Source organism: Protopterus annectens, chromosome 8.part0, assembly GCF_019279795.1.
Source record: "Protopterus annectens isolate FY-2018-M chromosome 8.part0, PAN1.0, whole genome shotgun sequence".
Taxonomy (NCBI): Eukaryota; Metazoa; Chordata; order Ceratodontiformes; family Protopteridae; genus Protopterus; species Protopterus annectens.
The window spans coordinates 292,094,826-292,122,750 of NC_056741.1; positions in this window are offsets into that span (position 1 = coordinate 292,094,826).

Consider the following 27,925-nt stretch of genomic DNA (forward strand, 5'->3'; position numbering starts at 1 on the left):
TCCAGAATAAACATGTGAGAGGAACTTTTATCTGTTTCTGCTCTGGACATATGTTTATGCTTTGTGCAGTTGATGGGTGAGTTGTGTGAGGTGAGCTGTGAGTTCCATGTAACTCTGAATTTAAATATCTAAGAAGGGTGCCATTTTGAAATGTGGTTGCTTAGCAACATTTCTTATTACAGACCTTTAAGCAGAAATGCTTCCATGTATCCTTCTATGTTTATTTTCACTTCTGGTCCTTGGCCAATGAAAAAACTAAAAGTATTTGGTTGCTGCATCTTATTGTGATAACACAGTTTATATATGTTTTTTACAATTTGAGTTTTGTATAAATATAAAACTTAATTCAAGTTGCATGAACATAATTCTGTATAGTGCATGTCTCCAGTTTTCTTGAACCTTTACTAACAGTTAAATTCAGTATATTAGAATCTGTGCGAATGTGAGGCATAAAAGACTTTTCTGCACAAATTACCTCCTTTGAATGCAAAAATAGAATTTATTTTCACCTTTAACTATTAGGGCTTTAACCGGTAAGATATGAAGTATGGGTGCTGATATAATGGTTAGAAATCTTTAATTTTTATTTCATCTTTAGTTAGTTCTTAGTTTTTAATGTCTTTAACTGTTTGACCAAAATAGTTTGGGAAAGCAACAAAAGCAACCAATGAGTAGTCCACACAGGATTTATTCAATGAAGCGCTTTTCGTCCGATTAGTAACCAGGACTTCTTCAGATAAAAATGTCTAAAAACATCCCTACTTAAATACAACTTCAAAAAAGTCACATGATCAAATTAGGGTAATGACTACACACTTTCCTCCAAAAATTTAACCCTCTGTATGCTTGAAAACATTTAAAATTACTTCAACTAGAAATAATAAAAAATTGCAAAATACATTCAAAATACATAGCAGCACAACAACAAATTTCTGTGGTAGCTCAATATCAAGCTAAAGTGTTACCTTCACTTTGTTTTTTAGGTATATGTAGGTGTCGAAAGATTTTACTCTTCTAACATATTCTGGAAGAATCACACCAAGTTCTTGTAAGCAAGTAAAACAGCTTTATTTTTACATGCATGGAGATCTGCTACATGATAGTAATATGCCAGCAGTCTGGTTACTTGTACTTTGAGTTCTCCTTATATAGACCCTCCTGCACGTACATACACGTAGCACACAGAACATTCATTAAAATTGATAGTTTGATTACTTGTTTTTACCAGCCAGTACCACAGTTATTCTTGCACCATTAACTTTATCAGCAGTTTAAGATTAACTCCTGCATTCCTCAGTGATCAACATTTTCCAGAACATTTCAGTTTGCACGCAGTGAACATTTTTCTGCTTAACCCTTTAAATACAGAATACAAAATATGTTGACTTCAGTATTTTTCCACATTTCACCCCTTACAACATTTTGTATACTGTTTATTTTACACAATCCCAGATACGTTGTATACCTTCTCATAATCAGAGAAATATGCTTTGAAGCATTGGCAGAGATAACCTTCGATATTATCATTTTGATACATGGTATGCAACAGCAGCCAAGCAGCAAAAATATGATTGCACCAACACATACAGCAATTAAAATGTTCATCAACACAGAACCCCAGTTTCCAAACAGATTTTGGAAAAAGTCAGTCAAGGGGTTTGGACCAGGTTTAGTCAGTTCAGAAACTTGTTGAATTATTTCAAGGTGGTTCTGAATCGTGCTCGTTATCAGGGATGAACGAGCAGCACTCCTCGTGTATCAGAGCGCAAGTACCTCCTTTCGCCGCTAGGGTGAAATCGAGCCATACGGTTCTGCAACACTACTGTTCTCATCGCCGTTAATTCGTCCGTCACCAATTCTAGCACTGAAAATGTCGCATTACTCAGAGTCTCTAACAGTTTTGACAGTTTTCTCAGTTCCCAGATGGATTTTACTGTCCCATATGCTGGCAAAATACCAGCCCAAGCAATTACATCATCGCCTAGGTCCATATGTGAGAGTCCTTTGCTGCTGACGTGTGCCAAGTCATGGTGATAAATCCATGACGCATCAATGTTACCAACGGGATTAATAGGTTTATTAAGAGAACGTGCATTTCAGATTTTACCTTGAGGCAACGCATTTGCGTGCCTGATAGCTGGTATCAGATATCCCAAAAACAACTTCCTGACCAGCCATATGGTAACCATTTATATGCTTTCCTACCACAAATAAAATAACAATCATTTGTTTTGATGGTAATATTGGTTGCAAATTCATAACTCCCATTTGGCTTTAGCCCTTAAATAACAGGCCATATACATACAGCATTTTTCAACAAAACTAATATCATTTACATTGATGTCTTTTTTTATAGCTCCAAACTTGGTCTCACACTGCCCTTCTAGGGTACAATTATGAACTATTGTCAAATTACATTGGCTCAGCCCCACCTTAACTTTCCCAATCTTTTGAAAACACACTGTTCCATTTTGGCACCCCAGAAGAGGCAGCGCCACCTTGTCTCTCAGTGGTACTTCTGTGGTTTCAAACAACAAACTATTCCAAGTATCATTTATTCCCAGAGGGGCTGTCCCTAACATTAAGCCACTGTGTACAGTAGGTATTGCAGTACATACCCAACAATTTGAGACATTCATTGAGGATGCATATGCATATTTAATCGCTTGATATGTATTAAAGTTTGATGCCAGCTGGTGTGTTTGTCTCTTTTGAATGGCTAGCTTCATTAAAAGACAGAAATGTCCAAAACAGAAATATTACAATCACAATAGTTATAAACAATAAAACATTGCAATAGAACCATTTTCTCTTATTCTCATTATTGTCCTTCATGATTGCTGCTGTCTGTTTGTTCCTCAGGGGAACTCAAGTCTTTATTAAACTTAAAATGTTTTATGATTTTGCAATGCGTTAGGTGGATCCATGAGGACCTTTCTTTAATCCGAACTGCTGTTGGAGTCGCGATTAGCACCTGGTAGGGGCCCTCCCATTTGGGGGATGCCCAATTCTTGCTTTATTATTTTGATCCAGACCCACTCGCCGGGTCTGATTTCCGTGATCTTGTCGCCTCTTGAACCTGAAAACAATCATTCGTTAAACAGCTGTTAGTATTGGTCAGCATTTTCCTCATGTACTCAGCTATCTCCTCACCCTCACGTTCCGCAGGCAACAAGTTTTGCCACTGCGGGACGTAATAAGGTCTCCCATACAACAACTCAAATGGGGTGACTCCTTTTGAGGTGGGAGTTGTGCGCATGGAAAGGAGGGCTAGAGGTAGACAGGTAATCCAAGACTGATGTGTCTCGCCATGAGTTTTCTCAACTTGCCTTTTAGAATGCCGTTATGGCTCCACCAACCCTGCTGACTGTGGGTGGTAGGCACAATGGTGTTTCAATTCAATTTGGAAAACTGTAGACAGTTTCTGTATGATCTGATTGACAAAATGCGTGCCGTTGTCAGAGTAGATGCGTGTAGGAAGTCCAAAGTGCGGACGATGTGATTGACCAAAATTTTAGCCACTGATTGTGCATCCGGATGTGTCACCGGAAAAGCCTCAACCCACTTAGTAAATGCATCTACTATTACTAACACAAACTTCTTTAGTTGTGCCGGGTCAATTCGATGAAGTCCATACATATTGTATGAAAAGGATAGGGGTGTTGGAAATGATGCCGGAGCAACTCTGACCCTCCCCGTGGTATTTAGCACATACTATGCAGGATAGACAAAACGTTTTGCATATGCAATGAAACCCTTGGTCCAAAAGGTAAGGTGGATAATTCTAACCATAGCTGCAGGGCCCAGATGGGAAGGGCCATGCACAACTAGTGCTGCATATCTAAAAAGATTAGTAGGCAAAACATATTTATTATCCGGTCCCACATAGATTCCTTTGTTCTGCCTAACACCATACCTAGTCCAGCGTTGTTTTTCCTGTACTGTGCTAAGTTCCTGCATGACTTGTAAGGTTTGCAAATCAAATTTATCTGTTGGTTGTAATTCTGTAGGTGTGGTTTCAAGTGAAAAGGTACTGGACATAGCTGCCTCTTTGGCTGCTTTGTCTGCTAGGGCATTACCAAGTGATACCGGGTCCTTAGCACGGGTATGAGCAGCGCATTTACAGATGGCCACCCCCCGTGGCCGTTGGACGGCTTGTAGTAATTCAAGGATTAGGTCTTTGTGCATAATGTCTTTCCCCGAGGTTGTAACCATCCCCCTATTTTTCCATTGCTGAGCAAACACATGCACCGTAGAGAAAGCATATTGACTATCCGTATAGATAGTGACGTTCCTGTCCTCTGAAAGGAGACATGCCCTTGTCACAGCAATCAGTTCCGCTGCTTGAGCGGATAAGTTCCCGGGGAGTGGTCTTGCCTCTATTATCTGAGTTGCAGTAGTAACTGCATACCCTACCTGCGTGGTGCCTGTTTCTGTTTTGCGTGCTGACCCATCTACAAACAGTGTCCAGTCCGCATGTAGTAAGGGTTGATCTTTAAGATCCGGTCTTGGTAGAACTTTAGAATGTATGAGATCTAAGCATACATGCGGAATACCGTCTTCAGCAACAGGTAGCAATGTCGCTGGATTTAAGGTAGTGCATCTCTCAATTGTCATGTGTGGCTGCGATAACAGCGTAGTCATACAAGATAAATGTCTGCTAGGTGACAGAAATGTTAACTTGTCCTGCAGAAGGATGACTGCTACAGAGTGCGGGACTTTTAACGTAAGATCATGGAACAATACCAACGTGGCAGACGCTTGTACCGCCAAAGCGGCTGCAATTACTGCTTGCACACAGTGTGGTAATGCTCGTGCTACTGAGTCTAATTTGCTAGAGTAAAATGCCAATGGTCTTAACTTATCTCCATACATTTGCATTAAAACAGATGTCATAAATCCCTGCTTGCAATCTACAGTCTGTATAAAGGTCTTACTGTAATCTGGAAACCCCAATGTTGCTGACCCAGCTATCAGTTGCTTGATCCTAGTAAATGCCTGTACTGCCTTGTCTGTCCAGTGCAGCAAATCTTTGCCGCCATCGGTATTGCAAAAATTAAGTCTGATAGCGGGTGCACTTCTTCAAGGTAGTTGGGAATCCAACTACGACAGAAGTTCGTAATGCCTAAAAAGGACATCATTTCTTTTTGTAGTTGGCATGGGGGCTTGTAAAATAGCATTCTTTCTGCTGTCATCTAATCGCCTGCCCTTCCCAGAGATAGTATAACCCAGGTAACGCACTTCTAATTTACAAAATTGTAACTTAGACTTATTTACCTTATGTCCTTCGTGGTGCCAGAAAGTGTAGTAGTCGAATAGTCTCGACTTACAGAGTTCTTCCGTAGTCGCGCCAGGAGGATATCATCCACGACAGCAGTAGGTGGCACCCTTGGGCTGGTTGGAACTGAGCCAAATTGGTGGACATCTCTTGTGAGAAGATGGTCGGACTTTCGCAGTATCCCTGCGGTAACCTGGTATAGGTATAACGCTTGCCCATAAACGTAAATGCAAACCAAAATCTACTATCTTCCTGCAAGGGAATAGAGAAAAGGCATTACTGATATCAATTACAGAAAAGTAGTTATCCGTTGGAAGGATATCGTTCAGCAGAATAGACGGATCCGGGACTATGGGGGCCCGAGGTACCACCGCGCATTTATTGCCTGTAAGTCTTGTACCATCCTCCATGTCCCATCCGTTTTTTTACTGGAAATAAGGGCGTATTACACGGTGAGTCTGTGCACAGAATTAATACTCCAGCTTTCAAAAGTGCTGTGATTACCGGTAAAATGCCCTCCTCTGCCTTTCTGCTCAAGGGATACTGCCGTTTATGAGGTCTAAATTCTGACTTGGGTGTAATCTTCACCTGTCCTGCCGTTCTAATCAGTCCGATATCGTGCTGACCCTGCGACCATAATGAGTTTGGAATCATCTGCAATTGAGATTCTTCCATGGGGTAAGGAGACATAGTCATAATGTCCCAGGGGATTGTATCGGTTTGTCTTCCCTGAGGTGCACGGTCGGTCTGGCTTGTGTAACCCAGTTAAGTTTTTGAACCTGAATGCCCTTACCTGCCAACTGTTCTGGTGTCCATCCTACCCATTCAGTTATTTTCTTACCCACGAGGTACCATGACATTCCTTTACCCTCCGTGACTGAAATATGTGTGGTTAATTCATTCTTATACAGCAGCTGCATATCCCTTGTAAGGCTACATGTGACTGCAGAATTACCTAGTGTGTCCCAAAAAGGCTATGCAATACTAGTTTGGTGACTTTAAAACTAAGAAATTTCTTTTCGTATTCTAAATCAGGTCCGCACATCTGCTGTAATACATTGTGCAATGTAATGGATCTGACACCTGCGGAGTAGTTATGCCGTATTTGCTTAATGCCAAATTTGTAAGAGCCGCCACTACACTCTGGGGGCCTGTCTCTATCAAATCATTACTATACCAGTAATGTAGATCTCCTGCCCTCTAATAGCATTGCACTATTCAGTTCTATTCTCCTTGCCACCATCCCCGTGGAGGTTGGGACGGCTGCTATACCGAACACTTGCATTAAATCTCTTCCTAGTAAATGTACTGGGCAGATTTCTGAAATTATTACCGGAACCGTATGGTTTGGTTCGTCTCTGGGTCGGTAAACCACAGAGGTTTGGACAATGGCTCTTTGTAAATACGACCATTTGCTGCTTTTACAAGCACATATTCATCTGAGGTAACATCGGATGATATGGCAGTACTTTTGACTAACGTTCGAGAAGCCCCTGAGTCACAAAGAAATTCTATGTCTCGGCCCTCAACTTGCAATGTGATCACTGGTTGGGATTCCAATTGCATAGTTGATGCTAGTGCTGTTAGATTTACCATTTGATATTTCTCATTTTCTGCCATTTCCTGTCCCCACCCATCGTCTTCACTTGTACCTACTTCCCCATTCTCACTTTCTTCTTCTTCCTCATACCCTCCATCTACGTCTTTTTGACCATCATATAGTCATGCGGTACCACCTGAAGCAACCATCGGTTTCTCCAGTCCTCTGCAATCTCTGGCGAAATGTCCTTTCATACCGCACTTAAAACACTCCCCTCTTTTGCCTACCCTCGAAATCCTCAGAATGACGTATGCCTCCCCGTCCTCGCCCTCTTCCCCTGCCACGCCCTCTTCCGCGATTTATGGAACCTTGAACTAACATTAAAGTTCCATCTTCACTAACTGTAAAAGTCTGGGCTTTTTATTTTTTTTTCCTTCAGGTATTTCTCAGCATGTCTAGCATAATCCATAAGGGGCTGTAGACGCTGTCCTGTGTGTGATCATATGCTTTGTATAAAGTTACCAATGGCTGTCTTGCAGCCCTTTAGGAATGCATTTTTCAGTTGCTGTTCATAGGGCTAGTCATTTGCCTGATTTTCTGCCTTAATCAACCCACTATGAGCATCAAAACATTGTGTGAGACGATGTAGATAATTGTCTACGGTTTCGCCATCTGATTGAACGCATTGATTAATGCAAGTCCAATCTGCTTTGGGCTTCCAATGTTCTTCTATTTTATCTAGGAGAGTCTTTATTCTGGTTCTACACACTTCGAGTTAAACGGCAAGGCTCCCCTTCCTCTGGTAGCAGGGGTCCCAAGTTCCGCAAATAAGGTGCCAATCAGGTCCTAGGATTTGCCTTATTACTTGTTCAAATTCTACAGCGTTTAATCTATAACTCATTCTCATGCCCCTACATCTGTACGGAATTTACGATATCTACTTTTGGATGGGGAATCCCTCTACCGCTTTTCGGATATCATCACGGGTCCACGGTCGGTAGACCAATATGGTAGGACCTCGCCTTCTGCCTGCTTGAGGATTTGCCACTTCTATCAGTGGGTATTCCTCTCCTTCCTGATCTACCTTCTCCTTAATTTTCCAGTCCCTTCTCTCCTAATACTTCCGCTGTAAGTCAAGAGTGTTGGCAGGCTCTCTGTAATATAATACGTGGCGTGGGGGACACTCACGAAGCCTGGTATTGCGGTGGGTCCTGGTCGGGGCACCTCAATAACCTGTGCAGGGTCTGGATACTGGATGGGAGGGGCCGAGGGATTCTGGTGACTACGACTGACTATGGAAGTTTCATTATCTTCCTTTGAACAAAGTACACATCTTTTCACTTGAATTACCACACCCTTTTTTCAAATTTTGTTCCTTATGTTTTTATTTGCTTCCTCCAGCCATTTCTGTGCCTGGGGAATCCCTACCTTCTTTTGCTTCCTTGTCTTATTTCCTGCCTGTTTGCAGTAATCTTACTAGATTTTGACATTCTGACTTATTTAAACATCCACTAAACCCATGTTCCTTTTTCCATTTATCTAAATACTTTACATTCTTTGGGTGTAAATCAAACATAAACTTTTCATCTTCAGTTTTGTCAAGCCTTTGGCTAACTGGTTCCTGTTCCCATTTCTCTTACGAGAAACTATTCCTGTTCCTGAGATCTCTTGTATATGGAATCTATTCACATATACCCTTATACTTTGAGAAAATTCAATTTCTCCCTTGACTAGTCCCTTAAAATTTAGACAAAAATTCCAATCAGAAACAACAAAAATAGCTTTTCTTTTGCTTACCTTTGTGATTCCTCCGCCCTGTTTAGCTGCCACCTCACGGATTGAATCTGGAAAGAGTGACTGGCCTCTAATTTCAACCTGTTTCAGTTGGAGGTCTTTCATTCGAGGAGAGCCTGATCTCTCTCCACCTGCGCAGGTTTTCAGCCTCTCTTTGTTCGATTCGCGTGCAGGGCCGCCTAACGCTAGCCAGTTATGTCGAAAGATTTTACTCTTCTAACATATTCTGGAAGAATCACACCAAGTTCTTGTAAGCAAGTAAAACAGCTTTATTTTTACATGCATGGAGATCTGCTACATGATAGTAATATGCCAGCAGTCTGGTTACTTGTACTTTGAGTTCTCCTTATATAGACCCTCCTGCACGTACATACACGTAGCACACAGAACATTCATTAAAATTGATAGTTTGATTACTTGTTTTTACCAGCCAGTACCACAGTTATTCTTGCACCATTAACTTTATCAGCAGTTTAAGATTAACTCCTGCATTCCTCAGTGATCAACATTTTCCAGAACATTTCAGTTTGCACGCAGTGAACATTTTTCTGCTTAACCCTTTAAATACAGAATACAAAATATGTTGACTTCAGTATTTTTCCACAGTAGGCAAATGTGTACCCTTTATCTTAATAAACTCTTCAGTTTTAAAAGACATACACTAGAACACATCTCATTTAATACTGGGTAGCAACAAGCATTTAAATGAATTTGCCACATCAATTCAAGTTTCTCCAATAATAAAGGACTGGTCCACCCCTGATGCTCAGAATAACTTGGTCAATGGCCCTGAATTTAAAAGTATGTGTTTGATTAGAAGATGTGTGCCTAGCTAAGGAATTTTTAAGTTTGGGAAACATAATTTCATTTAACTACAATTCACTATTTTTGTTTACATTATCCCAAAGTATTCTAATTGAATTTTCTTCTTAGAGTAAGTGTATTATTGTTAGGTATTCAGTACTGGTATGACGAGATAATCTCAGCATCCAGAACACATGTGATTTTCTCAATTAAATATGTACTACTTTAAGATCAACCATAAAAAGTAATTTTTATTAGTTTATATTAACAGATATGTACAACTGTAAGAACTGTAGCTCTTAACATAAATATTGTATATCACTACTATCATATTTTACAGAATATTAGACACCTAAAATATCTATTTAATGTTCTTGATGTATATTATTTCTATTACCATACCCTTTAGATCTTCAATTTCTAAACCAAATATTTCCAGGTATTTAACATTGAAATCTAAATTACTATATTACCATTGAGTATAATAATAGAAAGTTGGAATATTAAAAGGATCCAGAACATGAAAAAAGGAAACTATATCTACAGCTTTTATATAAATCTAAAGCAAACATTAGCTTTATCCAAGAAACTCATATGACTCATGATCAGTGGACTCACCCCGTGAAGAAATGAATCAAATATTATGAATCTGCAGGGAAGAATACCAGTAGAGATGGGTTAACAATACTAGTAATCAAACATACCTTTGCAGGTAAGATCTTAAACTGACACCACAGTTATTTTGGGAACTGGTGTTATGTCAGTTGCACACTTTCTCCCTTTCCTAAACCTATTCTTCTGTTTAATATTTATACATCCTGCAATAATCAATTAGAAATGATGTTAAAAATGTTCAGTATTCTATAAAATAGAAGGAGATTATTAGAATTTGGTCACGGATTCCTACAGAGATAAACGGAGCATATCTAATAATGAATAAATTAATGTATATCAATAAAATCTGCATATGTAATTTCAACTGGATATTTAAGATCTGATAAAGTTTTCTCCCTTGTAAATGAATACGGGTCTACTTTATTTAAATGAAAATGCGTTACGTCGAATACCACTCCATCGACACATATACATCGAACTGCGAAATAATTGAATGCACAAAACTGCAAAATTACCGCAAAATTCGAAATGTGGAAGTGTTTGGTTGGCCCGTCTGAGCTACAGATTCGTAAGGTAAGTGTGCAATAGTTACGGACATTAGGGTTAGGATTAGAATGCAGGTTAAGGTAAGTGCATAGACAGGTTATGTAATATGGGTAATGTGTTTAACGTTTAGTGTAGGGTTTGAGGTAGGGGTTTGGTTAGTGTATGTGTGTGGTTTATTTATTTTGTTTGGGTGTAGCTCCGTCGGATAAGTGTGCGGTAGTTATGGACCTTAGGGTTAGGGAGGGGTTAAGGAGAGTGCATAGATAGTGGTGTATGTGGGGTTTAGTGTAGGGTTAGAAGTAGGTTTTGGTTGGTGTATGATTGTGGCTTATTTATTTTGTTTGGGTGGGTAGTATGTTTTGGCTGGTGGGGTTGGCCAAGTGTGACAATTCAGTATTTTGAGTTTCGCGGTTTTGTGTGTTCGATTATTTCACGGTTCGATGTATATGTGTCGATGGAATGGTGTTCAACGTAATGCGTTTTCATTTAAATAAAGTAGACTCAATGAATACATTTACTTATTTTAACCTAGATTTAAATCAAGTTCAAGAATCAATTTCTTTTTAATCGCTAATACTCTCTTTAGAAATTTTATTGAATTTTCAACAGAAACAGGACCATATCAGACCATTCAAAAATGTTCTCCACCTGAATGTCAGTATGAATTCTTTATGCAGTCACATTTCAACAGTTAGACATTAATCCCTGAGCTGTTAAAAAAAAGTAAGAAAGATAGAAAGAAATAACGAATGAAATAAAATTATTTTCTGAACAACTTTCTCAATAATATCTCTATAGACAATACTAAAACAGACATAAAATGAACAGCTTTTAATTAGCAAGGCCACATTTTTCAAAATGGAGCAAAAGAAAAAAAAAACAAAAGATAAACACCATGTTTTAGAATGTGAACTAACTCACAAATATGGAATAGCCGAAGACCGTACCTTTAGGCTCGAACAGAACTGCAGTATACAAGTAGAAAAAGAAGAGTGCACCATAGACCGCCAAATCAATGAAAGCTCAAGAAGTCTCCTTGTAAAACCAATGATCCACGTTTATTGTAAAAACACAAACACAGCAACTGCAGGGATATAAGCGCTTTCGCGTTGCTTCCAACGCTTCATCAGATATAAATGCAGTAGAAATCACCCCTCCCTTTATACAAAAAACTCATGACATCACTAAATTCAATTAAACAATTAAATAATTAAAACAACTGAATACATTTAAATGGTACAGCTTAGTGTTTAAGACTCCTAGATGCTAAAAAGGGTTTAATGGATAGCTTTTCATTAAGCCCAAATCTATGGGCTTGTAGTTTCATTATCCACTTGCCCTCTCTTTCCTCTATTCTATTCTTAATGTTACCCAGCCTTTTGTTGGTATTCACCAACTCCAGTACTTGAAATTTAAAATTGTGTCCATTACCTTGCTCCATTGTGTGTTTTGCAAGGGCATTAGTAATATTTCCCTTGTTGATGGCATAAATATGTTCTCTTATGCGCTCTCGTAATGATCTAGTTGTCATGCCAACATAAAATTTCATGTATAATTGACACTCAGCTATGTAGACCAAGCCAGTAGATTTACAAGTGGCATGGTTTCTGAATGTATATCTCTTCTTGGTAGCTGGATGTATAAAAGTATCTGAGTTGGATATATATATACATTGATTACAGGCATGACAAGCAAAGGTCCCTGTTTTCATACTAGGGTACCTTTTTTGATAGATATTATCATAACATAGGAGCCTATTAAGTGAGGGCATGTTTCTGTATGCAATTCTGGGTCTTACATCCACCAATGATCTGATGATATCATCAGTCATTAATATGTCCCAATGTTTATTAAAAACATTCAATATATGATTATTCCTATTGGTAAACGGAATAACTATCCTATTAAAATTATCACTTTTGCCACATTTGGGTAACTGTGCGGGGCTATATGATCTATTAATCAGGGGGGCTCCTTCATGTTGCCTATGATGGTCACTCTTAGAGACTGCTTCCTTAATGTGTTTTTTATTGTAGCCCCTAGAACGAAAGTTCTCGGCCAAAATCTCTTTTTGCTCACAGTATGCTGTTGTTTGTGATGTTAGCTTAGATACTCTGACCATCTGATTGGTAATGATGTTTTTATATACATGTTTAGGATGCATGCTTTCTCGGTGCAATAAATTGTTTTTCCAACATTCCTTCCTATACAGTTCTGTATCAAAGCCATTTAGAGTATTAATAACCTTGACATCCAAAAAATCAATACTGTCAAAGGAATATGTGCACTCAAATTTGAGAAAATCAGTGGTGTTATTAAGGTAGGTCACAAATATCAAAAGTTGTTCAACAGTCCCTCTCCACAACAAAAACACATCATCTACAAATCTATTATAAAATATAAGATGATCAATAAATGCAGAATCTCTATTTAAAACGAAGTCCCTCTCCCAATGTGCCAACACCAAGTTGGCATAGGCGTTGGCACATGGGGTGCCCATCGCAACACCTTTGGTTTGTAAGTAATATTGATCCTTATAGCAAAGTACATTGTTCTCTAAAATAGTTTCCAAAAGTGACATATACCTGTATACAATGCGTTCAGAGAGCTTATAGTTTACCAACATGCCTCTGACAAAGTCCATCCCTGAACAATTGGGTATGGAAGTAAAAAGAGATCTCACGTCTAGCGTGACTAATAAATCATTTCCACAAAAAGTTGATGAAGAACTGTGGTTGGCTAAGTTCTCAAGGAAGTTCGCAGTGTCCCTTAGAACATGCTTGACTTCTGATAAAATGGGTTTTAATGCTTTGTCAAGATATATAGATAAAGGTTCAGTCAGCCAACCACGACTGGACACTATAGGACGCATAGGTGGGTCCAATTTGTTCTTGTAGATCTTGGGTAAACCCCTAAAGGAGGGTATCATTGGTTTATCAACCAAAAAGTAAGTATATAGATCATTATCAATGACCTCTGCTAACATCAAGTCATATAAACGTGCATGCACATCTCTTATTAAATTATTAAGTTTCACATTGGAGATAGGTAAATAAGTTTCAACATCAGAGAGCATATTCTCCATTTTACTAAAATAATGAGAGCTGTCCATAACAACAATTGCGCCACCTTTGTTGGCTTGTCTAATAGCAATGGTTTCATTGTTCCTTAAATCATCAAGGGCTTTCCTTTCATTAACTGTTAGATTAAAGAATTGACATTTTGCTGCATTATTGTTGTACAACTCAAACAAATCATTTTCTACTGCCCTCTCAAAAGCATCTAGTATTGTTCCTAGTAGTAATAATAAGGAACAATATACAAAGAAGGGGACAAAAAGATGTGGAAATTGTAGACAGTGTCAATATGTCAATGAAGGAAAAAGTGTCAAATTAGACAATATCATGAAAAGTACATGTAAATTCAAATCAGGAAACTGTAATAGTCAGGGAGTCGTCTATTTGGCCACATGTACGCACTGTACAGCATACTATATAGGGAAAACAGAGAGAAAGTTAAAAACTCGGATATATGAACATGTATATAAAATGAGGAAAGGAGATGACAAGAACGCGCTCAGTAAACATGTAAAAGAAAAAGGCAACGACCACAAATTCAAGTTTGCAATAGTAGACCAAGTAGACAGATCTGGTAGTAGTGGAAATTGGAAGGCACATTTAGGTTCCATGGAAAGCAAGTGGCAGATATGTTACGATGCCACAACATATCCAGGACTCAACGAATATATCAGTTTGAAACCTTTTCTTATTCTTGGGTCATCCTAAACCAATCAATGTGTACATATAAATACATTTATTTATATATATTACAATTAATTTATTAAATTATGTATTTATTTATTTATTTATTCATCAAAATTAATCTAATGTAATATAACCAATTAATATTAACTAGCTCTGTATTTCTCCCATTTCCTGGAGTTTTAGTAGAAAGGGGATTAGCTTTCAGTATGTAGTAGGTCATTTTTATTTAAAAAGTCACTACAAAAATGATTTTAACAATAGGGCATTTAATGAAATTACATATACTGGTTTATTTGTATTTTATCAGAAGTTATCATATACTATTTTATTAGAATTCATTAGATTTTATATACCAACATCCAAATTGACAAGTTTTTTATATAGTTTTTTATATAGTATTTTAGGTATATATTGTATTGTAATATTTTATATGTAAATGTGTATGTCATCCTATCACTCACTGTGTTTTTTAAACAAATACATAGGTTATATATTAGGGCTCACAAACAGAATGAATTAGTTAATTGATGAAAATTTTGGCGCCAAATGATGGTATAAAATGTTAGTTAATTATGATAATCAATGGTTCTGAGGAAGTCTGGCTAGGACAGATGAAAGCGCTTAACCTACGTTTGCTGAAAAACCAGTATTAGTGTTCTGTGTGTATTTTCGTATGTGCATCGTGGATTAAACTTTGGTTACTACAGAGTTAGCCTTTGTGGATTATTCCAGCTAACCTATACTGCAGTTCTGTTCGAGCCTAAAGGTATGGTCTTCGGCTATTCCACTTCGTTGGTTTAGACCCATTTTTATTAACTCACAAATATGACTGTGAACTAGAAAATAAAACATTTGAACAAAGATCTAAAAATGTTATATATTTCTCAGCTATCCTGGCATGAAAGTATAGTGTTAGCAAAGTATTCTAAATTGCACAAATCCCCTCTAAATTTTAGCTGTTAGTCATTAATGAGAAGAATTATGTGTCTATACATGAAATTAGATTTAGTAATCTATTATATGAATACACCCTTAGCATAATCTTAGTATTTGGGGAAATATTTAGAAATCTGCATGAAAGCAACTCCAAGTCTTTTACCTCAGAAGAATTAGAAATCAATTTAACTTCTTATAACTAAAAAAATGAACATAAATCTATCCTAGCTAAATCAATTTTGTTTTCTGAGATTGAAAAAAAAAATCTATTATCTTTTTAAAAAATAGAGGTAATCCAGAGGGCTTGAGTGAAGTCTGGTATCCCACCTGTGACCCAGCAGGTGAGAGGACTAACAAGAAACAGAGTATAAAGGATTCTCTTGAGTGGATAACTCCTTGAGTGTGCCAAGGATGATCAGAAAATAGAGGTAATTCAGAGGGCTCGAGTGAAGTCTGGTATCCTATCTATGACCCAGAGGGTGACAGGGCTAACAGAAAACAGAGTACAAAGAATTCTCTTGAATGGATAACTCCTTGGAGGTGCCAAGGATGAACAGAAAACAAAGGTAATCCAGAGGGCTCAAATGAGGTCTTGTATCCCACCTGTGACTCAGGGGGTCACTCGAGCTTTGACAAATTAAAATGTTCCCATTGCACTTTATTACTGAAATATATATTATATTTATCATGATTAAACTTCAAACTCATCTCTTTTGCCCATGCAGTTAGAAGTTTGTTTTCTTCATTGCACATCAGGAAACCAATTTTTCAATCATCAGCGTATTTACTCAGCCATATTTGGAGAAGTTAAAGAAATAGAAACTGAGGTTGTGGATTACCTGCAAAGTGAAGGATTTAGTGTAGAAAAATCTAACTCCAATAACATCACATCAGGATAGAGCAATGGATCCCCAAATTAAGGAGAAACCAGGGGAGCGGGAAACATCTGATTAGTTGCCATATGAAGATACTTTGGAGTCTTCCATAGGAAACCAGTACAAATGTTCAGTTGGAGCTGCACAGGAAGGGAAGAAACAGGAGCTATGGCAACTCTGATGCAGTCAATGTGGAGTGATAGGCTAGTGAGGTCCCATATGAAAGAGCAAAGGTTGACACAGGAAGAAACTGAATAGACTGTGTCCAAGGAAGATGATCTGGTATTTTCTATAGAATGCCCACAGGAAATGGAGAACAAAGAATGTGCCCTCAGTTTAGAAGAAAATTAAGAGAAGAGTTGCTTGATTTAATAGAGATGGAGAGACATATTAAGATCAATGAAAACAATAGATTATAGAAAGTCAATAAACCCCCCCCCCCAATTTAGTTTGATAAAAGAAATTAATGCACTAAATAGGACTGTCCACAGAGATTCATACGATATAGCATAAGTAAATAGAATATATTACTGTGCAGCTAAATTAATAACAGATACAGTCTTACCACAAAAAACACATGGTAGTAAGGGAAAGGAAGGGGAGAAATTGAATGCCATCATGGAAGTAAACTATAAAGCAATTAAGACAAGATGTGTCACTATTAGAAGACTATAGAAGAGGGAACAGATCAACAAAAATATTCAGAAAGATAGACATGTTAAAAATGTGCATTATCAGAGCAGATCAGGATCTGTCATGCACTATCGCAAATAACAAACTAAAGCTATCAGCATAGGCAGAAAAGCTTAGAAGATAGCAAGATAAATATACAGGAAAAGTACAACATAAGAAATTTATTGATAACCCAAAAAAGTTTTATAGACAACTGGGAAACAAGGCAAAAGGAATTGAAATACCACCAAAAAAGAAGAAATAGATACATTTTGGAGAAATGTTTATGAAGAATAATTAAGATGCTAAATGGATATAAGAAGCAAAAGAAAGAATACAAAGTTCAAATGTACAGGGTATGAAATGGGATGAAGTAACGGCCAGAGAGATTGAAACAAATTAAGAAAAGCTCCTAACTGGAAAACCCCATGCCCAGATGCAGTACTTAACTTCTTGCTAAAAGTATTAACATCTTTACATGAAGATTTAGCCATGAGTAAGAACTATTTAAATGCACACTCTGGACAGACACCAGCCGGGTTAACAACAGGAAAACAAGACTCCTACTTAAGAGTGAACCTGCAAGCTATCCTAAAAACTATGGACCAATTACTTGCCTTCCACCAACGTATAAACTATGCACTGGAATTGATGCCGACAGAGTTGATACTCATTTAGAAGAAAACTCAATCATGGCAATAGAACAAAAGGGTAATAAAAGAAAGTCATATGGAACAAAGGATCATTTGTTGTTAATTAAAATCATAAGGGAGAACTATAAAAAGGGGAAGAATCTAAGTATGGCATGGATAGACTACAAAAAAGCACCTGACAGTATCCCTCATTCACGGATAAAAGAGTGCTAAAAATGTATAAGATACACCCTACACTGATTGATTACATTACAGCAACCATGAAACAGTGGCAAACCACTTTGGAATTAAGTCATGATAAAGGGCAAAGTATTCATTATCATCATCACTATCAGCCCCCTTTTTTCCCATTTTTCTACATGGGTTTGGGGTATCATGTTAACTGTCGCCAACTCTCTTGATTCAGTGCCACACTCCAGGGATTCCAGGGATAAAAATTCAGTTGGGGATATTCCAGGGTGCTTCTCTGTCACTGCTGCCCTTTAATCTTGCCCTTAACCCATTAAGCCGTCTACTTAAATGATTAGGTCTTGACTATAATCTGGCTCCCAGAAAACAACAAAGTGTAAAGACTTCTCATCTTCTTTTTGTAGATAATTTAAAATTATTTTATTATTTTTTTATTTTATTTTATTTTACATTTGTTTACTACGAAAGTCTAACTTGGAAAGAAGCCAATTTTCAGCGGAGGCCCGGGGAGAAACACTCCAGATGCATGTCTTTATAAAATTGTATAGTTTATCAGATGAGAAACTGAAAACACATCTGCAAGTGGTCGAAACATTTTCAGATGATATAAGAATGTCATTTGGTCTTGATAAATGTGCAAATGCAACCTTTAAAGCAAGAAAGCTGCAGCACCAAGAAAACATCAGTTTGGGACAGGAATGTGATATAAAAGAACTTGAGCAAAAGGGAGTGTGTGATGACACTCCACCAGGCCAGTAATCAAGAAGCCTCAATCCCCATCATTGGAACCTGTAGAGGACTTCACTGAGAGGATAGCAGGTACATACACACACACACACACACACACACACACACACACACACACACACACACACACAGTATCTCCAGATGCAGCTCTCTGCATCAAGCACAATCAGTCGCAATTTACCTCAAGAGCACATGGGGAATACAGTCAGTCTGGAGCTGGTTTCTTCCTTTTTCTCCAGATTCCCAATAAGATTCCCCACTGGCACAGCTATACAGTTGAGATCTCAGCTGAAAGTCCAAGCCAAGACCTCCAGCACACTCTCTGTCCAACCAGTGCTTCGTGTCCCTGCCCAAGTAGCTATACACACACTCTTGGAGGTTTGATTTACACACACACACACACACACACACACACACACACACACACACACACACACACACACACCTGGGAAAGGCTGGCACAGGTTTACTAGCTATGCCCCCTACTGCTCAAACTATAAGGTAAGTTATGACTGCTCCCAGACACTTCTACCAGCTACCTTAAGACTCTTCCAAGCATACCCAGTATACTGAGTGAAATTAATATTAATACAAATGGTAGTTTGACCAAGAGCAAGGCTATTAGGAGTGGCCCACACAGTGTCACCAAATAAATGTGCAAGTACTCACAAAACTTAAATATATCTACAAAGATCAACCACAATGAAAGGTTTAAATATATTTAATAAATAATATAGAAGAATAAAATACTAAATATATATTTACAGTGACATCAGAGTTCAAAACACAGGAAATATTTAAAATAACATTGAAGGACAGGCTCAGACAAAGAAAGAAAAACAATATCTAAACTAAGTTTCACTATATTCATGACTGAATCTAAGATAATCAGTATTCCCTACTTACTTAATAGAGCATGGCAGATGATGTGGTGAATGGACCTTCTTGTTTTCAGGCCCAAGAGAGAATACAGAATGCTCAGTCTCACTAAGAGACTTCTCAAAATAATATCTAAAATATTACTTTTGGGATAGCTTGTAGAATGACATCACTTCTGGTCATCTGACTAATAGTTCTCATTCAACCCCCCATTGCTGGAAGCTGGCAGGATTTAGCCCCTACCTGTAAAAATACACACAGAAAGGATTTTGCTCAGATCTGTGACAGGTGCTGGAAGTCATAAAACAATTTCATACCTCCAGGCTTCCAAAGTAGTAATTAGTTCACCCCAAAGACAATACTGAAATCTTCCTGGTATAGACTCTGTGTCTCTGGCTGCATTTAAATGTGTGAAATAGCATCTTTATGGCCTAGCCCATAAAGTGATCTAATTTCAGATATATTTTAAAGTTTGTTGGACTCAGGTTACCCTTCCGGTTTCTTCTGTTAAAACATATACATTCAAACAGTTACAAGAGTGCATGTACATTTCTGTTCTCTCCAGTAGGGCACACTGTGGATACATTTCAAACACAAGCCCCTGGATTCACGAATCCTCCGTGTAAGACTTAATAAGTCTTACTCGGAGGCTGCAGTTGAACGGTATGACATCAGCATGCCATGAATATGCATGAGGACAGGCTGACTCAACCGTAAGTCTTACATGGACCGTGTAAGAAAGCAGGGGGTGTGTCCAACTGCTGAGCAGTCTAAATGTCCATGCCCCTGCAAGTGTTCAAAATAAAAGCAAATAAACAAGAGCGAGTCCGCTCAAATGTCCCTGCACCCAACACCTCACTGTCTGATATTGTAAACCCCCATCACAGTTCTAAAATGCATAACATTAATTTTTTTTAAATTCCCAAAATAGCTGCCCATATTTGCACGTGTGTGCATGGGTGTGCCCATTGCTTAGCTACAGTTAGCAATTCTGACATGGAAGAGCATAAGAAAGAATGTTTATGCAAATTACACCAAATAGCAATAGCGTAATGGTAGAACGTTCGCACAAACAAGAGGCGTTCACGGTTCGAGTCGCACCACTCCCTTTCGTATTTATTTTTTAAATCAGTATATGGAATAATACCTAACAAATATGTTTAAACATAACTAAAAAGCAGTGAAATGGCCAATGTATCAGTGAACAAAATAAATATTTTGAAGGATCCCAATATAAAATTGCCTGCAGTTAAGCAGCGCTTTACCCAGCGCAATAGAGTTGCCCATAGTTCAAAAGCACTTCACCCAGTGCAATAGAGTTGCCCATAGTTTAATAGCGCTTTACCCAGTGCAATGTGTTTGCGTGGACGTGCACGCTGCACTAACCAGGGCACCGTAGGGCACTGAGGAGCAACATAGAGCAAAGTTGCTTAAATGTAGCCACAGCCCCTAGCCTGTCTGGACAGTATGAAAATAAAATGAATGATAAGGTTTGAACCCAGGACTCTGTGCATCACAAGCAAAGTACAGAACCACTAAGCCATGACAACATAGGGGAAACAGCCACTGTTAACATTCATATACTTACTAATGTTAGTTTAACCATTACTAAGCAGGTCTGCAGTCAGCTGAGAATTTTACAAAATGACCAATCACAAAAAAGTGTGGGAAATGCGGCATATTTAAGCCCCACAGGCAGGAATACATGCCATAACTGATTGTAGCTCACATCTGCAGTTAGAATGTGTGGTGTCGGAGAGGAAACACGCTTCCGAGCACAACGTTGGGGCATCGAGGAGTTGAAATACATGGTTTGGCTCCTTGTCCGCCATCATGAGTCAAGACTCCTGCAGGGCCAGTTCCAAGGGACGGAGTACAAGGCAGAGGCTTGGAACTGGTTAGCTCGTGACCTCATCAGTGCCACAGGCATTCCCTAGACTGGTGAGCAGGTTCTTCACCACCATGCAGACCTGAAGAGATGAAAGCAGGACCGCCTGAACCAATGGATACAGGAGGCCTGTGGGATGTGGGATGCCCCACAACTGAGTATGTAGCCATGGAATGCAGTATGTAAGAATTGATAATGGAGTATGTATAATGGATAGGTATGTCTCAATATCACTTCATTTACGTTACAGCTGCAGGTGACCGTGCTGTGAATCAGCAAGCCTATGCTGATAGGCTGCTAAGGCTGCGCCACCAGGCAGGTTAATGATTATTCTGCATGTATTGTTATATAAAATATGGGAGAGAGCATGAAAGAAAGTGTTGTAGTCCAATAATACAGCCATAAAATTGCCTGAATAAGTCCTCTGCATGTACTGTTAGATAAAAACGTCAGAGAGGCAGAAAAAGAGTGTAGTAACCCATTAAGAAAGGTAACATATGTCTGGAATAATATCTCTGCAGGCACTGTCATATAAAATAAGTGAGTGATCCTGAAAAAGAGTATTCTAACCTATTAATAAAGGTATAATATGTCTTGAACATGTCTGCCATATACACCGTTAAAACAAATAAAGAAGTGAGCCTGTGGAAAAGTGTGTAATGCCATTAATAAAGGTCTAAAACCCGGAGTGTGTCTGTGTCACAGAGTTTGAAATGTTGTTGTACCCTTGCATTATGCAAACAGTACTGTTTGAAAAAGTGCTGGCAACCCAGAGTTGTGCAGTCTCATATAAAGTGGGTGATGGAAGTGCTAGTAGCTGTGAAACATATAGACAGTCCACAGCAGTCAGTTACTGGCTGGCATGAATAAGTAAATCTGGCACATGTGTAGCATGTTATTTTTCCCCAAAAATGTGAGTGTGTGTCAAGAAATGCAGGGTTCTGTACAAATCAAAGTGAAAATGTCATGTGAAAACATCCCAGATATGTAGATAAAGAAATATAAATGCAATCAAGAAATATGTAGCAGTAACATCTGCATCCTGGACAGTTAGTATGTCAGATATAGGTCAGGCATATATTGAACTAGCCAAACCCATTACACAACCTAATGTATGGTGGCAAGTGTAATAATACATGTATGGGATATACACTTGCAGTCACTAGGAATGTAGCGTAGACGAAAAGGTAATTATAAGATGTTAACCGAGGTTTTATCTACACCCTACTATATGTGCATAAACCATGCAATTCCACACCTCAATGGGTATGTGTAATCTTAAATATTTGTTGGGACATATGTCCTATTGTTCTATAAATATTTGCATTCACGTTGATGCATGTGCCCTGTTTAAACACCACAATCATGGTGGCCTGTGGCTACCAAACATCCCTGCATGCTGTTGGAATATCCACTGTGGTTCAATATATGCATATGTTATGCTTGCTGTTCAAATGTTGTAACCTTGGTGTGTTGGGTTAATGGGAATATTACTGCATGCTGTTACAACTAATCTGGAATGCTGTTTTGCTTATGTTGTAATTAAACACACCTAATCACAGAACGTATGGGAAGGCCAGTCCCAGCAGACCCACCTGTCCCTCCTCAGCTGGCGAGTGCACCTGGCACCAGCAGGTCCGGTGCCCAGCCCAGCCTCCCCTCCTCTGTTGGTCCTGTGCCACCTTCGGGTGGAAGTGCTGCAGGGGATGGGGCTCATCCCCCCATGCAAGCGTGGGTGGAGAAGGGCCACCTGTCACCCTTCGAAGGGTCCGGGTTGTGGTGCATAGGGAGATCCAGCGTTCAGTCGCTGAACCCCTATGCCAGCTCGAGGCGAGAGTGGTGCATCTCATGGGTGAGCCTGCCCATCTATGCAGCCCCCAGCACAGCCACCCTCGGGGCTGTAAATGTTCAGTGGTGACTTCCCATGGGTGGGGATCTCAGTTCCACTGTTACCATCTGTGGGCTCATGGGCTTGCGATTTCCAAACATCCGACCCTGGCAATTGTGTTCACCCACCCCATGTGTCATACACCGCCCCTGTATGCGTCTTGTCTGTCTTGTCTGTTTACCTTCCCAACCTACCTCCCCGGACATACCTTCTTCCTCTACCTCACTTCCCACTCTCACCTGAAAAAAAAAAATTAAAAAAGGGCAATCTGTACCCACAAAAAAATTATGCCCCATACATAGCTGCCCATTTCGCACACATGTCCATTAGACATGTAAGCTGATAATTAGAATTGGCAGTACAACATACTTTGTTGTCCTCACCCCTCTCCCAGGGGTGGAAGGTTTCAAATTTCACTTCAAATTCATTGCATATGTACAGCTGTTGCTGTTAAAGAAATGGGCAGCTATGGACCTTCCCTACACCCGTCCTGCACATGCCGAGCTTGTTTACCTACTGTCTGTCCCTCTTTGTGCCCCGTGCCCCCTTTTTCACCACTGTCCTATCTCCCCATTTTCTTTTCTTTAAAAGAAATTAGCGCAGGGGTTAGTGGGAGTAAGCACTTTTAAGCGGTAGTAAGAGGGTTTAAACGAGTGTGCACATGTGTACACTTAGCTAAGCATCGCACAAACCCGCGTAAACCCACTTACAACTGCTTAAACATGCCTTAGTCACTCTATGGCAGGCCCCTTGTTCTGCTGAGCAGCAAAAGAAAAAACCTCTGCCAGTGTCGAACCCCAGATCATTGACACAATAGACTGCATGAATTACCACTAAGCCACAGCAGATATACAAATAACTTGGTTCTGAAATAAATATATCATGCATTACAATGAGGGAATGTAAATGTAAATTAGGAATGGTATAACACAAATTCTTTTCTGTGGGTCTTTACCAGCAGTGGTTGTGGAATTGCATGACATGACTATGAAAGGAGAACCAGCCATCCTAGCAGGGAATAATGTTACAGTAGCACCTTACAAACACCACACAGTATCAGACCAGGATAAATACTGGCTACAGGAATACAGTGCAATAACCACATTTGTATGGCAGGTAATTGTGTAAGTGAGAAAAAAGTACATACTCCCATGTATCCTGTGTTAGCATTTGGAGGGGTGCATACATGTCTACACTGAGAAGTGTGTACTGGAAGCAGCAACATTCAGGTTTGAGTACAACATGCATATAACTGGCTACAACCCTAGCATCAGATAAGAGACATATACTAACCTTCAGACTGACTCAACGGTGTCCAGAGCAAACAAGCATGGGCCCCACCTTGGAAATCTGAAAGGGCTACGCCTACCTAACCTAGCATTTTATAGCAGTGGGCTGCAATTACAGTGAGTAATGCAATCACCAAACAGCAGGTTGCATGCAATTACTGAATGGTGGGCAGCAATTGGTGCAGAGGCTGTCACATGCACAAGTGCAGATACCTAGAAAAGCAGGCTGTACTTGCAGTCCACACATGCAATTATATCATTGCAGGTGCTGTGAGATAGAGAGTGAGAGAGAGAGAGACACGGACACAGACACAGACTAAGACAGAGACAGAACAGAGTGAGAAACTGAGACAGAAAGTTAAATAGAGGGCAAAAACCCAAAACAAACCACCAATAAAAAAAATAAAAAACTACAAAACCGTAACACACGGAGCAGGGAAATACAAAGGTAAGGTATGTAACTCACATGTATGGGTTGGCATGTTGTAGATGTTCCTGAAGAGTACTGTACACACTGCAAATCATCCATGTGTGGCAGCAGTATGCATCTATCTGTATCTGCACATGTGCATAGGGCAAGGGACATACTGCAACTGTTAGTGAAGGGTGGACAAATATCTGTCAGTGAAGGTTGATATGTGCATATATCCATGTAGGTCGTAGTGTGTGGCCTAGAAAACAGCATGCAGTGCTCAAGAGCGGCCTTAGGTCAACTGGTGCCCTAGGCAAAAGGGCTCCACGGCACCCCTACCACATTTCCTGGTGCCCCCATCCTTGTCTTACTACACCACATAAATAGTGGAAAAGCACCCCTGCTAGAGTGGCGCCCTAAGCGGCTACCCAGTTGGCCTATGCCTAAGGCCAGCTATGGTAGTGTTGATATATGTCATGTGGTGGTTAAATGCTGTGGGACAGATTTGTCAGATCTGTGTTACAGCCAGTGAGGCCTGCTAATGCTACAAGGGCTGAGGACACCCACATGCATTCTGCACAACACTGTGCAATTTAATCACATACCTGTACATCCCACAACTGTCGCATAAGTGATATCCCCACCATGAAAGGTGGACTGTACATGTGCCTATATGTACATCCATGTGTACAGCAATGGATGTGTACATGTATGTGTATAGATATACATATATATTATATATATATATATATATATATATATATATATATATATATATATATATATATATAGTGCGAGAGAGAGACAGAGAGACACGGGGTCATATGTACCGCAACAGGTGTGTGGTGACCAAGGCATGGACTGTAGACAAGTGTTGATACTGCAGTGCCATTCCACCTTCCCAAAACAGTGTACCCATTAACTACCACATAGGTAGAGATCTACCTAACAGTGAAGGTGTAATAAGGGAACATGGGACACAGGTGGACAGTAGCCTCCGCTTTGATGAAGACAGTGCCACATTACACCTGTAATCTGTCTGTGTGGTATGTGTCATGACAACAGGTGTGTCATCTATGGAAGTATAGGGTAGAGTTCCCCTCTACTCATCACAATGCCCTGTGTGGTATGTACTTCACATGACAACTATACCAGGTGAACAGGCCACAGACAGACCTTCCAAAGGGTAATACTGGCCACAAACAGATGCCCTATGCAGACTGACTCACAAAACCACAACTACACTGTATCGCATACTGGCCACACAGAAGTGACCTCTGCCGGACATACAGAGGTATGTCACACCCATAGCTGGGTGACAACCACCATGGCAACATATCACGATCCCTCTAGGGTACACGCTCTAGGGCCCTAACCCTTGTCAGCTCACTAAACAGCACATGCTGGAGGGATAGGTTCCCATCTCAGAGATATGCCATACACCGGAATAGATCACATAGCAATAGCAAACAAGGCTCCTCCTTAGCAGTTGTTATAAATACCCCTGATGATTGTGTGGGAGATTGGTAATACACCCCAGGAAACACCTCTGTGGTTCAGGTTGGTAGGGGCAAGTGAAATCAAAGTACATGTGTGTCAAAGGCCAGGGTAGCATATGGCTAAGGTGCCGTAGGCCCTAGGGCCAATAGCATATTACCTACCTATGACACTATGCACCCACACATGTACTTAATGCAATAGCTGCTATGTGAGGTTGAATAAGTGTAATGCTGAATGTGTGCAAGGTCTGTAAAGGTCTGATAGCTTAGTGTGATGTTGTATCTGACATGGTAGTGCCTATCCTAGCTGTGAGGACAGCAACTGATGTGTATTGTACTGTTAGGCGGACATAGTAGTTCGGCATATGATGTGACGTAGTTCTCCGTTGATGAATGTGGTGTCTCATTGTAGACTAAAGCAATACATGTATGCTTAGTGAGTGGTACTGCTGGTGAATCCATCACCAATATGAACTGTAGTCCTACCTGAAGATGTAGGCCTAAACAGCACAGTATGGTGTGTGTTCACATTGCTTGGAAACACTGTCATGTGTGTTTCCTGTAGTCTGCACAGAGGACAGCATGCAGGCATAAGGGTGTGTAAGTAGTGGCACACAGTACTGTATGGTACACAGGTAATGCTCATCTGCGTTGGCATACAGTGGTGCATTGTATGTTTGCCTGATGTGTGTGTGATTATGCCTGTACAATGGCTGCAATCATATGTGTGTTACAGGGTAAACATGTGTATCCAGCAACATATATAGTCTGTTACAGCAGTATGCCACCTATAGTAACAACTGTACACATCTGTTAGGCAGGGCTATAGCATCAATGACGACTAGGGTGGTTGATTGGTACTGCTGTACCTGTACTTTACATCCATTGCAATGGATGACATCTCTGTTCGTGCATTGGTGTGATATACACCCCTGTCTTGAGGTTGTGCAATGTGTCACAAACAGTGTGTCGGGTACTGTTGTATAGTGGTGTGATATATAGAGTCTGCCAGGCAGTGTTAGTTGTGGCCTTAGAAACAATAAGTGGTATTGAACGTGTGTAACCTCTGACAGACACTAGGATGGTATATATGTCTGTAAAGTGATATCTGTGGGTAAAGGTGTAAAGTGTGCCACAGGACAATCTCACACATATTGTTCATATCTTTTTCAGCTAGATGGCCCACCAACGCAACCCAGCGTACACAGCAGAAGAGGAAGAGGTGATACTGCAATACCTATTGCAGCAGTACAGAATGCTGTTCTCCAGAAGCAGCCAGCAGGAGTGGACTGCACTGTGGCAGGAACTTGTTCGTCGGGTAAATGACATAGGCATGCATAACTGGACATATGAGCAAGTACTCCATCACTGCAGTGATTTAATTAGACAAGTCCGGTGTTGTGCGTCTGATATCCAAAGACAGCAGCTTGCCACAGGTGGTGGGGTGGCCATTCACCCCCCCCTCACCAGACTGAAGGAGCTGCTCCTAAGCATGGTGGCTCCTGGACAACAGCTACATCAACCTCTGATATGTGTTGTAATGGAGGCCAGAGCCACCCAGCACATCCACCTGGAGCAAGCAGGTAACATGCCATATCTGTAGACTACAGTTAACTGTATTGTTAGATTATGTCTACATGAGATGTGTACTGTGTGT